Source organism: Lissotriton vulgaris, chromosome 8 (genome assembly GCF_964263255.1).
Source record: "Lissotriton vulgaris chromosome 8, aLisVul1.2, whole genome shotgun sequence".
NCBI lineage: Eukaryota > Metazoa > Chordata > Amphibia > Caudata > Salamandridae > Lissotriton > Lissotriton vulgaris.
Window position 1 is genome coordinate 328,514,232 of NC_141696.1, and position 12,599 is coordinate 328,526,830.

The following is a 12,599-nucleotide window of genomic DNA, read 5'->3' on the forward strand; positions in this document are numbered from 1 at the left end:
TTGCCATGGAGGACATAACCATGATGGAAATTACAGTAAGACAAAAGCAAATGGATTTCTAAACCTTGATTTTCTTTTCTGCTGCAATCCATGCCACTGCGCTACTTGTTCTCTAATGCCAACCTCGTACATGATCACCATCTCTTTCCTCCTCATTATTGTGCCATCAACCATGGTAAGATCCAGATGGACAAATGAAGTCTCCAAACTAACACGTACAAGGAACACAATGAACAAACCCTTTGTGTTTGTTAACCCCGAGATTTGCCAATCATAGGGTTTGCGATGCAAAAAGGCTTTTAATATACAAAAGGACTTTTACGAGTTGGAAAATTCTTTTTAACTCATAAATGGGCTTTTGCAATCCTTTCAGAATTGCAAAAAGGAGTGGGCTTGATTGGGACGCCTCCGATGATTTGCGATTTGGAAAGGGATGTATCAATGACTTGGTACTGCAACTGAAGTTGTAAACCACTAATGAGATACCGACCCCCAAGCTGGGATAGTAACTGATTTGCAGAGGGACAGGTATCCCACTGGGATATCTTCCCCTTTGCAAATCATGTCAGTGAACTTTGGGAGCGGCAGACAGTGGTTTAAAGCACCTCTTTCTGCTCGCCCAATATCTTCGGGAAACATTATTTTTTAAATGTAGCACCTGTGCCTTTAACAACAAAAGGTTTTCCGTTTCGGAGAGCAAATTCAGGGACAGAGGCCTGGTGTTGCTTGTGGGCATCCAACGTTGCATTGTGTGCTATTCACAGGGATTTGCAAATTGGGACCTACCTAACTAATATTCATTAAGCAGGTTGGATATTGACCCCCTGCAAGTAAACAATTTGTGATGTGCCAGATTAGTACAGGGTTCGCCAAAGTCAGTCCTGGATGGCCGGATCCATGCCAGATGTTTAGTATATCCCCTTTTAGATAAATGTAGTTATCACAAAAATATGGCATGGATCCAGCCTTCCAGGACAGACTTTAGAGAACCTTGTATTAGTACATAGATTGCATCACAAATTGCATTTCCATTCAAAAGCCAGTCGATGTGCAAATTGCACATCCGTGGTTTGCAAATGGGATTGATACATCAGGATCCTGGGTTCTTTTGATGTGTGAACAATCCAGTGGCCTGTGTAGCAGGTAAATCATGGGGTGCAAAGGCTATGAAGGAAGAGGAAAAGGCACTCCTGGTTAATGCTTTAGATCATTTTGCTACTCAGCAAACTTAGTGAAAGTGAGCTGAAGATTGTCACAGAGGTACCGACTGCTCTATTAATAAATCCAACAATGACTGAATAATTAATAATCAGAGTCTAATTAATGGACACAATGAGGTACTTTTGTATAGTGAGGATCAATTCATTTTCCAAAGACATTTTCTCTGAAAAACTGGTCTTAGGTTGCTAGGTTGTTATTCTATTAGGTTTATCACAACTCAGGTTTAAGGCTTACTCACAAGACCTACAGTGAAATAATTTTAAATAGTTTCCTTAATACCTAGAGAGTTGCAGGATGCTGCTGCACAAACACCTTCCACTGACTCAATGGTTTACCAAGTAAGACTGATAAATGTAGAACTGTAATAAGGATTTGTCACATAGGAATCTTTGAAATGTCTAATGCTGGGGAAATCAGTTTTATTTTTCATTACCAAATCAATCTATTGCGCTACATACATAATAAGTTACTTTACTGTAACTACATTTCTACAGAGTTGGAATCTTTCAAAGGTTTGGTTGCTTGAATCATTTCCTTTCATCAGAATAGTAATCCCTGTAGCTTCAAAAATATCAGTGAACCTTAGTATGCCAATAAATAATCAATAATATTTGTTTGGTATCACAGTCATCTTATTGAAAATTTCCCAACCATCAAGCAATGAGCAGTCAACGTTTTCCTGGATTCCCAAAACTCCCTGCATATCTTGGTTCTCTGAATGTAGAACTTTAGGCACGAATATATAGAACTCTCTATTCATGCAGTAGGATGTGGACAAAAAGATGGAAGGAATGCACGTTTGTTGATCTTGAAGTATGTGGGGCCTTCAGAATAAACATATAGCTTGTGCAAAGGACAGCCTTGTCTTCGCAGAAACTTATGATCAATTCATCTGTGTCAATTAACTGCATTTCCCTAACCCTCCTCTGACATCAGTGCTAGTTAAGCATTATCTTCTATAATGGGAACAATGTCAGTTCTGTGAAAAGGATCGAATGCATGTTTCATTAGCTCCAAAAGAACAGTGCTCCGTTTCAGAGCTAGTGGGGGTATTGGTGCAAAGATGGGAACGATCTAAAAAGACATCACATAAACTCTTTGATGAGGCATTTTTAAAAAGCAAGGAAGCATTCTAGTTTGCAAGAAGCATGGTGTAGAATAAAGGTGGACACTTACTGAGCTACAGCTTAGGGAAGAATTCCCCTTGTACACCTATATACAGGCAGGAACTCGCAACACAAACTACAATGTCTCTACAACCTTTCACAATGCTCTCCTGCACTACATCAATGTAGTAAGGTGCCAAGCTGTCAATCGGAGTCATGCTTTGGTTGGGATGCAAGTCTTAGCCCCACAGACTGGAGAGACATTCTGGGTGATGATGTCAAGAACATCCATGAACCACGACTTCCTGGCATTGTATGGCTCCTTCTTGATTTTGCTGAGCACACTGGAGATGAGGGGGAAGAGAAGCATACCATATGCAAAAGCTGCACAGTAATGAGCTGCCTGGACTAGAACTCACAATACATAGCTGGAGCTCCTATTCACTACTGGTAGAGGTTAGATTTTGAAAGGACTCCGCAGGCACACGCCGGGAGCTTCTCAGCGCTAATTTTTAAAAATTGAAAATTGTTGTTTTTAACTTGTGTGCTGTAAAACCTACCTAAGCCCTCCTGAAACAGCCGTGAAGCGCTGCATAGCGCCGGCTGCAACGACCGCTGCAAACGCCATTCAGGCGAGTCCCTGGGCCACGCCCACATCGCAGGCCACGCCCCTCCGCCAGGCAGCCAATAAAAACGCGCCTCTGAGAGCGCCGCCCTGAGAATTGAAAGGACTCCGCAGGCACACGCCGGGAGCTTCTCAGCGCTAATTTTTAAAAATTGAAAATTGTTGTTTTTAACTGGTGTGCTGTAAAACCTACCTAAGCCCTCCTGAAACAGCCGTGAAGCGCTGCATAGCGCCGGCTGCAACGACCGCTGCAAACGCCATTCAGGCGAGTCCCTGGGCCACGCCCACATCGCAGGCCACGCCCCCTCCGCCAGGCAGCCAATAAAAACGCGCCTCTGAGAGCGCCGCCCTGAGAATTGAAAGGACTCCGCAGGCACACGCCGGGAGCTTCTCAGCGCTAATTTTTAAAAATTGAAAATTGTTGTTTTTAACTTGTGTGCTGTAAAACCTACCTAAGCCCTCCTGAAACAGCCGTGAAGCGCTGCATAGCGCCGGCTGCAACGACCGCTGCAAACGCCATTCAGGCGAGTCCCTGGGCCACGCCCACATCGCAGGCCACGCCCCCTCCGCCAGGCAGCCAATAAAAACGCGCCTCTGAGAGCGCCGCCCTGAGGATTGAAAGGACTCCGCAGGCACACGCCGGGAGCTTCTCAGCGCTAATTTTTAAAAATTGAAAATTGTTGTTTTTAACTTGTGTGCTGTAAAACCTACCTAAGCCCTCCTGAAACAGCCGTGAAGCGCTGCATAGCGCCGGCTGCAACGACCGCTGCAAACGCCATTCAGGCGAGTCCCTGGGCCACGCCCACATCGCAGGCCACGCCCCCTTCCTCAGTTACATCATGTGCTGTTACCGGACGCGCAGCGGACGAGCGCAGCGGGAGCGCCGTTTGCGCGCCGAAGGCGCGCCTAAGGCAAGCCCGTCTGCGCCCGTCCGCGACCAGCCGGGACCAGGGGCCACCCCCCCTGCCTCTCCCGCTCCCCCGGTCAGGACCTATAGCCCCACTGCTCTACGGTCCATAGGAAGCAGAACTACTGCCACATGTACTCGTACCTTTCCAGCCCCATCCCTCCCGTCCTGCTGCCCTGACTGCAAACACTCATTCCGTAAAATCTCAGCAGGCCCCCAGTCATCAAAGTACTGCATGCTGGCACTAAACTGTCGATCATTACCTAAGCATAGCACTCAAATGTCCATACTACTAGAGGAGCGCGAGCCAGATGTTATGTTTTTAACAGAGACTTGGCTTTCCACTCATTCCGACCCTGACCTAGTCGCAGCTCTACCAAGTGGATACCACATCGTTAGATCGGACAGACCAGTGGGGAAAGGCGGCGGTCTGGCCATTATAATCAAAAACCAGTACCGTTGCCGCACCACAACAGAAAGCATTCCCGAATGCGAAAGCATAGAATTCTGTATAGAATTCAATGCCAATACATCCTTCTCGGGCACATTGATCTACCGTCCTCCTGACCCATCAAAGCTGTTTCATAGATCGCTCCCAGAGATCATTGCTAAAAGGGCTATGTCCGTGGCGAACTACACAGTCCTGGGTGATTTGAATTTCCACTTCAACTCCCCCTCAGATAACATTGCCAAAGACCTAACAGACGACCTAGTAGCTCTGCAGCTGTCCCAGCTGGTCACAGCCCCAACTCACGAGAAGGGCAACCTGCTAGACCCAATTTTCAGCAGCTGCAGCGACCTGATCGTCGACTCTCCTATCCCCCTCCCATGGACGGATCATTTTCTGATACCGTTTTCCTGGGCAACCCACAAGATCCCCCAGTCACCCCCCTGTACAACACTCAGGAGGAACTGGTCAAAACTCCAGCTGGAAGCCTGGCTGCTTAGCCTGGACGCCACCCATCCGCCTCCCTGTTCAGACCCTAGTGCAGCAAACGAAAATTATGTTAGCTGGATTACGAACTCACTAGACACGATCCTCCCTCTCCAGAGATCCTCGTTTAAAAGAATGCAGAGATCAGCGCCCTGGTTCTCTGACTCCCTAAGAGAATTAAAACGTCGTTGCAGGCAACGAGAGAGAGCCTGGCGCATGGATTTTCTCCCGGAAAAAAAGGACGCATATAAAGAGGCAATAAAAACTTACAGAGAGGGGATCAAAACGGCGAAATCAACCTTTTACTCTGACAAAATCCTAGAAGCTAAATCAAAACCCAGGGAAATTTTCCAGATAATAAAACAATGTTCTAATGTCACCACTGCCCCCCCTCCGACTAAAACCCAAGTTCAATGCAATGAACTTGCGGACTTTTTTCATAATAAAGTCCTGAAAATTTACTCCACCTTTCAAACAGGAGCAACAGTTCCAGAGACAGCTGACCCACCCTCCCCGAGAACACTCCCTCCCCATCCCCAGTCAACCCTCGAGCACTTCCCTCCCCTGGACCTTGACACCCTCGGTAAAATGGCATGGCAAGTCAAATCAGGTTCCCCACGCGACCCAGCCCCACCAGAAGTTCTGATGCAAGCTCACGAAACCACCCTGCCTGTTATCCTAGAACTTCTTAACACATCTATAGCCTCAGGTGTCGTTCCTATAGCATGGAAACAAGCCATGGTGCGGGCGCTGCTAAAAAAAACAAACTTGAACCCCGACGACTACTCCAACTACCGCCCCATCTCCCTCCTCCCTTGGGCTGGCAAGGTGCTGGAAAAATACGTAAACGTCCAACTGGTCCAGTTTATTGAACACGACTCCCTACTGGATACATCCCAGACAGGTTTCAGGCCAAAACACGGCACCGAAACTGCCTTATTAGCGGTCGCCGAGGAATCTCGAAGGGCTCTGGATCAGGGAGGATCAGTGGCAGTGATCCTCCTTGATCTAAGCGCCGCATTCGATACGGTCAGCTATGCCACCCTGCTGAACCGTCTCCGGGACATCGGGGTCTCTGGCGATGCTCTAAGGTGGTTCGGCTCCTTCCTGTCCGACAGATCATTCCAGATCTTCGATGGGGACACAGTATCAGCCAGCAAGCCCCTCAGCTGCGGAGTACCACAGGGCTCCTCTTTGAGCCCTGTGCTATTCAATGTCTACATGAGACCACTGGCTGGAATCGTCGAACCGTACGGCATCAAAATTGTGTCGTACGCCGACGACACTCAGCTAGTGGTATCATTGGCTCAAAAGAACATCAGTCACCTCCAAGGAGGCCTACTGAGCTGCCTAGTGGACATAAAGGAATGGATGACCAGCTCCTCCCTCAAATTAAATGGAGATAAAACAGAGCTCCTGCTTCTAGGCCCTGCCTCGCCAACACCTTTTATCTCCTTGTGGCCCCAAGCCCTGGGCACTCCCCCCACCCCCAAGGAAAGCGTCAAGAGCCTAGGAGTGTGGCTGGATAGCAAGCTGTCCTTCTCCACCCAGGCTACCAAACTGTCCGCCACCTGTTTCGGCATCCTCAAAACCCTAAGGAAGGTCCTTCCACTTCTGCCTTCAGAAGCCAGTAAAGTGGCAGTCCAAGGCCTGATCCAGTCCCGCCTTGACACAAACAATGCTCTATACGTGGGGGCTCCCGAGATGACCCTCAGGAAACTCCAGATAGTGCAAAACTGCGCAGCGCGCACCCTGTTAAAAATTCCTCGAGCTCAGTCAGCCAGATCCGCACTAAAAAGTCTTCACTGGCTGCCAGTTAAACACAGAGTGTCATTCAAGGCGTTGTGCATTGCACACCGAGCATTCTGGAAAACAGGACCTGCTATTAACAGCAAGCTCGTCATCCCCTACCACCCAAACAGGAACCTCCGCTCCTCTGAGGCCTTTCTGGCAGTGGTCCCCCGAGTAAAGAAAGCCAGAGCCGGTGGTAGGATGTTCTCGGTGAACACCGCCAAACTTTGGAACACCCTCCCCCTCTCACTCCGTTCCAACCCAGACCTGCTGTCATTCCGTAAAAACCTGAAGACCTTACTATTCCCCAAAGTCTCCGAGCTATAATGTGTCGCTTCACCGGTCCCTTCAATTCTTACCTCCCAGCGCTTGGACGCCCCCGGGCAGCAATCGCGCTCTATACATCTATTTCCATTCCATCCATTCCATAGTTTACTGATTTCTTTTTCAACAGGAAGAATTGGAAATATAACCACTTCTTCTTTTAGTCTTTGGGGAATATCTTGGCCCCTTTGAGTAACAGGGTCTGGATATCCTGACATATGTTGATATGTCTCTTTGTCTGGATGGACTAGTGGCGGTCCCTACATAAACTCAAGAGTGTTACTCAAATAAATAAGCTCTAGGTACCAACAGTCCTTCATTATCTCATGCAAGGAGGACAAAAAATTGACATTTTTTCAGGACAAGTGAAAAGAGCAAGGACCCCCTGAACAATTGATATAACAATTCCGAGGCCAGGGTAAATATGTATGAGAAAAATAACTCCTAGGCAATTGAATAGTTTTAAAAGAACACAATAAATGTCATTATATATAACGCAACAGAAAGAGAAGTATGCAGAGTATATTTCCAATGTAATCACTTGTAAAAAACATCATCATATTGTAAAAAATTTACATCATACATAACACATCATATCTTGTCATAAAAAAACATATAGAAAACACATTAAAAAGTGGCAATGATTTAAGTCTTTGACGCACATTTCGGTGCACACGCCTTTGTCAGGAGTAGCCACAACTTTATTTTTGTTTCTAGGATTGATAGAGTTACATGTGATAAATTGCCAAACATCTTTTCTTATTTCTAAGGTTTAAAATCTGATACTCTTTTAGTGAATCTAAATACGGATAGGTTGGTTCACAATGAAAATTCAAAACGTTATCAGCCACCTCCTTTCGTTTCTTATTTTTATTCTTGATTCTCTGATCAAATGTGTCCCAAACTAGAGACGCCGGCAGCCATTTTCAGCACGGCACCCCGAAGTCAGACATCAACTGTTAGAAACGGGACCCTGGCCGGCCAAGACTCGCGTCGAGGTCAGTCAGGGATCGCCATTTCTAAGGGTCAGGGCAAAGGAGTCACACACCAAGGCAACCCCTACTCGCCCTCTAGGTAACGTGGCACGAGCAGTCAAGGCTAAACTTGGAGGCGATGTAAGTTAAGTATTTGCGCACGCACCCCAGCAACAACACCCAAAGGCCCACCACAAAGGAAAACTCCACACAAGGTTATATAAAAATAGCCTTTGTATTATAATAAATATACATCAGATAAAACACACATCTTGTTACACTGTGCCAACAGGCACGGGCGGAATTTACAAGGGATATTTGTACAGGACAGGGCCACTTGGACCACTGTCAAGGGTATCAGCACTTTTAGAAGCAATACTTTCAGAAATAGCACTTTAGAAAGTAAAATCAGTGTAGCACACAATATAACCATAGAGCACACCACCAGTAATCACTGGTAACAGGACCTCTCTAGCACCACCTGTACTAGGGAGAAAACAACCACCTACATGTCACACTACCTGTAGGGGTGCAAGGATAAAACACATGATGTATTAACATTCAGAGGTGTACAAACAGTAACAATTGCGCCAAACTCACAAGTCACCACCTGTGACTGTCCCGGTGTCCCAATGTCAGGGCCTAAACGTGGCAGTTGCCCACAAAGTGCTGGGCAACTGGAGCAGGGAAAGTTAGGGCAACGTTGGAGCCTCTCTGGGCTCAAAGAACCACCACTGTGGCACTGGTGAGCCTCTCTCAGGCTCTTAAACAAGAAATGGCGCCCTGAGCCTCTCTCAGGCTCTTCACTTTGAATGGGCACGCCAGCCTCTCTGGGCTGGCAACGCAAAAGGGCTGGAGCCTCTCTGGGCTCCAAAAACGAGGAAATGGCACCCTCAGAGCCTCTCAAAGAAATGCCCTCTCAAGAGCCTCGCTGGGCTCTTAAGACAATCAGCGCCCTCTTGGGGGTCCCCGCCTCCGGGGGTCTCGAGATCCAGTAATTGCCCCCAACCGTTGGAGTCCCGGCTCGGGAGACTCGTGGGGCAAAGGTGCGCTTTGGTGGAGCGGCCCGCTGTCAAGTGGGGGCCGCTCGAGTAGAGGCAGGGGGGGGGGGGGAAGGTGCGCGACCTCGCACCTCTCCCCTAGCCGGTCTTTCACTCACCGGCTGTTCCTGCTCTCTTCACGGGCTGCAGGGCTCCTCTCTCCTTCAGGAGCCTCGGCAGGCTGCTTCTCGGCTCCGCTGCGGGGGCGGGACTTCCGGGTTGACTCTCCCGAGCCGCGCAGCGATTGGCCCGCCGACCCAGCACTTCCGGGTCGCGGTAGGCAGCGCGGCGGCCCGGCGGGGGCAGCACACTCCTGGGCTGCGGCGGTGATCCGGGGACAATGCCGGGTGGGCACCGGCCTTCAATTCAATTAAGAAGCGCGGTGGCCCTCGCTCGGGGCGGGCAATGCCGGGTGCGCACCGGCCTCTGCAGACAAAGCGCTCCCAGCGCTAGAGGGGTGACCACAGCGCTCCCAAGCGCTGCAAGCACAATAAAGCGCTCTTAAGCGCTAAACAGCAATAAAAAGCGCTCCCAGGCGCTAGGGGCCAACAAGCCCAGCAAAAGTCCTTTCAAGGGGCAGGGGGGCAAGGCTGGGCCCAGAGCCAGCACACTGGGTCTCCAGGCAGGGAGACTCCCCAAGTGGCGGTCCTCTGGCCCAGCAACACCCCCCTTTGGCAGGATTCAAGAGTAGAACATTTTCAGTGGGGACACAGCCCCTTCTTATACTGACAAATCCTTTGTTTCAGGGTGCAGGGTGGGGGGAAAACCAGTCGCAGCTGGTTCTGGAGCACTCTTGATGGCCCAAACACCCATTTCATTCACTGGGGAGGCTAGGGTCGTTAGACACACCACAGGGGGGCGGAGCCAGCATTGTGTGGGGAAAACCCAGCCCATCCAGGACACAGGTACACTCCTCCCACACATCACTCATGCTAATCTCCCACTCACCACCGGGCAGACCCATCCAGACTTCCTGGAGCCTGGCATGCCAGCCAGCTCCAGCCAATCACGCTCCAGCACCCTCACTGCACACATATCTCAATGTCCAGAAGTAGCACTTCCCTTCTAGACACAACCATGCCGCAGACACCATCTCGCAGCATTCACTCTCACGAGTTTACACATACTAAACTCGAGCCTGCACTCCCCACGCATCAGGAACTACCAGGGACACACACATTCCCCATGCATTCCTATGGGAGGGCAGGCCAGCCATACTACACGCACGCACTTTCACTCTGGGACTCAGGGGAAAGTGCGCAGAGACCCCAAAAATCACTGACACAGGGTCACACATAAGGCAAAAAGTCTAGGGGTGAACCTTCCCTGCGGGCCAAGTCCAACACAACCCCCTTCCAGCCAAAACGCAGGAGAGAACAATCACCACCGTGATGGACTTCCCTGCTTGGGGCGATAGAACACGGACGCAGGCCCGCCACTGCCGGGACACCCTCCTGTTCTATGCCACGGTGAACCCCTAGGGTTCCTTCTAAAGCTACTGTAAGGACCAACTGGGCTACCCCACTGGTACTCCTCAGCTGTCCGCGGCCAGGACCAGGCCGTGGGCCACCCAGGTGCCACCGGTCCTTGCCAATTCACAGAGCGGGGGGTAGTAACCCCTGGCACATAGTACCCATTCTCCACTCTCCCTGTCTGCAAGACAGGACTAGACTGCCACTGGTTCACCAGCCTTTGGTCTACAACCTCAGGCGGACCAGGAGTCTCAGGGAAGGCTCTCCTCCCCTTACCTCTTTTTCCAGGGTTCCTCCTCCTCCTGCGAGGGGTACCCTTACAACGCCACTCCAACCCAGGGTTTAACCCCTCAGGTTGCACCGGGGTCAGCGGTGGGCTTTCCCACCCTCTGCACCCCCTTCCAGAGGTCTGCCCTCTCCCAACTGGAGAAGTTCCTCTGGAAGAACCGGTCAGGACACTGGTTACAGTCGTCCTACCCTTCAGGTCAGGCCGAACCTGAACCTGGCCTCCCAACCTCCGGTCTAAAACCTTAGGTGGAATAATTGCCTGGCACTCCAGGACTTCTGGGGACTCACACGCAATCCCCCTGAGGCTGACACATGACCCATGTGTCGTGTGACTGTCTGTCTGGCGCAGATCTCCCGCCTCCTGTCCACCTGACAGTGCGCAAAGATCCCCCAGACCAGAAGTGGCGCCACCCGGGTCCACCCAAGAAGATCTAGCCCAACTGGCTAGTCTCTGGTCCACTGGTGCGTCCACTGGAAAACTCATCCCCCAATCACTCCTCGCTTCGGACTTCTGTGCCCTCCCAACTGGAGCGACACTGCCGGACACTGGAACCCCTGGAGCTCTAGTTACAGACGCTCCAGGTTCCCTAGACACTAGGAGATCCTCCTCAAGTGTACTAACAAGACAGCCTAGGTCCCTAACCTGGTGTTCCCTCAAGAAACCACCCAAGTTCTGAGACAGGGCTTCGGGCCTCTGGGTGCTCTCAGCCACCCACTGACTCCTGCTCCACTGAGCCAGGCAGTCAGCCCTTCCACCCTTCTCATTATACTGGGACCTAGCTGGGCTACACTGAGCCTCTTCCACCACGCTGGGCTGGAAGCTCCCTGTACCACTACTGTTGGACTCACTCTCTAATGACTGTACAGCACCTCTGGCCCTCTCCCAGCGGTCTGCTTCTACTGCAAGCTCACATGGGTCAGACAATCCACACCCCAACAGGTGTTGCTGCAACCCTGGGGAACAACAACTGAGCAACTGCTCTCTGAAAAACATATTGAACAATATGTCCCAATCACATTTCGTGGGCTCCTGTACCCAATCACACAGGGCTCCACAACAGTCCTCCTCAAATTCCTCCCACGACTGGTGAGGCAGCTTCCTACTGCCCCTGAATTTCAACCTTTTCTCCTCCTCTGGAGAAACAGGAACCATACTCTGGGAACTGGGAGTGGGACTGTCAACACCAACACTTAAAAAGCTGCCACCACTGGACTCCACCCTCCCTGGGGAATCCAGAAAATTCGGACTGCGGTCAGGGGATAACCTACACTCTAGGGCTATTTTCTCCCTGGCCAAGGCCCTCTCAGCCTCTGCAATCCGCTCATTCACACCCAGCTGCGCCATCTTCCAGGCATGCTCTAACCTGAGCTTCTTCATGGCCAGCTGGTGCTCCCTCTCTTCTCTCCTATCCACCCACTCTTCTGGGGACAGGGAAAGGGATGGGGGGCTACATCTGACACGGGACCCAGCAAGGGACTCCCTATCTAGGGGGTACTCGCTCTCTGCTGGCGCCCATTCACTGTCAAACTCACTCTCCACATTAGACTCTTCAGGGCTCCCCTCAGACCCACCACCCTCATGGTGTGCGGTCCGGGCCCTCTCCCTCTCACTGTGCTCACGCTCCCAGTCACTCTTCTGCCACAGGATCATGTTATCCCTAAGCTTGGACTGGGTGTCTGACTCACTCACTGGGATGTCTCTCTCCTTACATAACCGTACCAACTCATGCACACTGTACTTAGACAGGCCACACAGGTTAAAAGGAGATTCCATCTTGACAGGATGCTCACAGACACGTGCACCACAAGGGACCTAGCAATCTGAAGTAAAAGTACACAATTCCAAAACTTCCACTCTCCTTAAAAAAAGAACTCACTCATGCGTCCAGGGAAACACACCATTCATCCACACACACC

At 50.4% G+C, this 12,599-nt stretch overlaps 1 protein-coding gene across 2 annotated transcripts in view; it reads right to left on the reverse strand.

Annotated features, from left to right (window-relative positions):
- Positions 1-12,599, reverse strand: part of CHD1L (chromodomain helicase DNA binding protein 1 like) — a 392,592-nt gene that overhangs the window by 192,090 nt on the left and 187,903 nt on the right. The gene's annotated exons all lie outside the window — the stretch shown is intronic.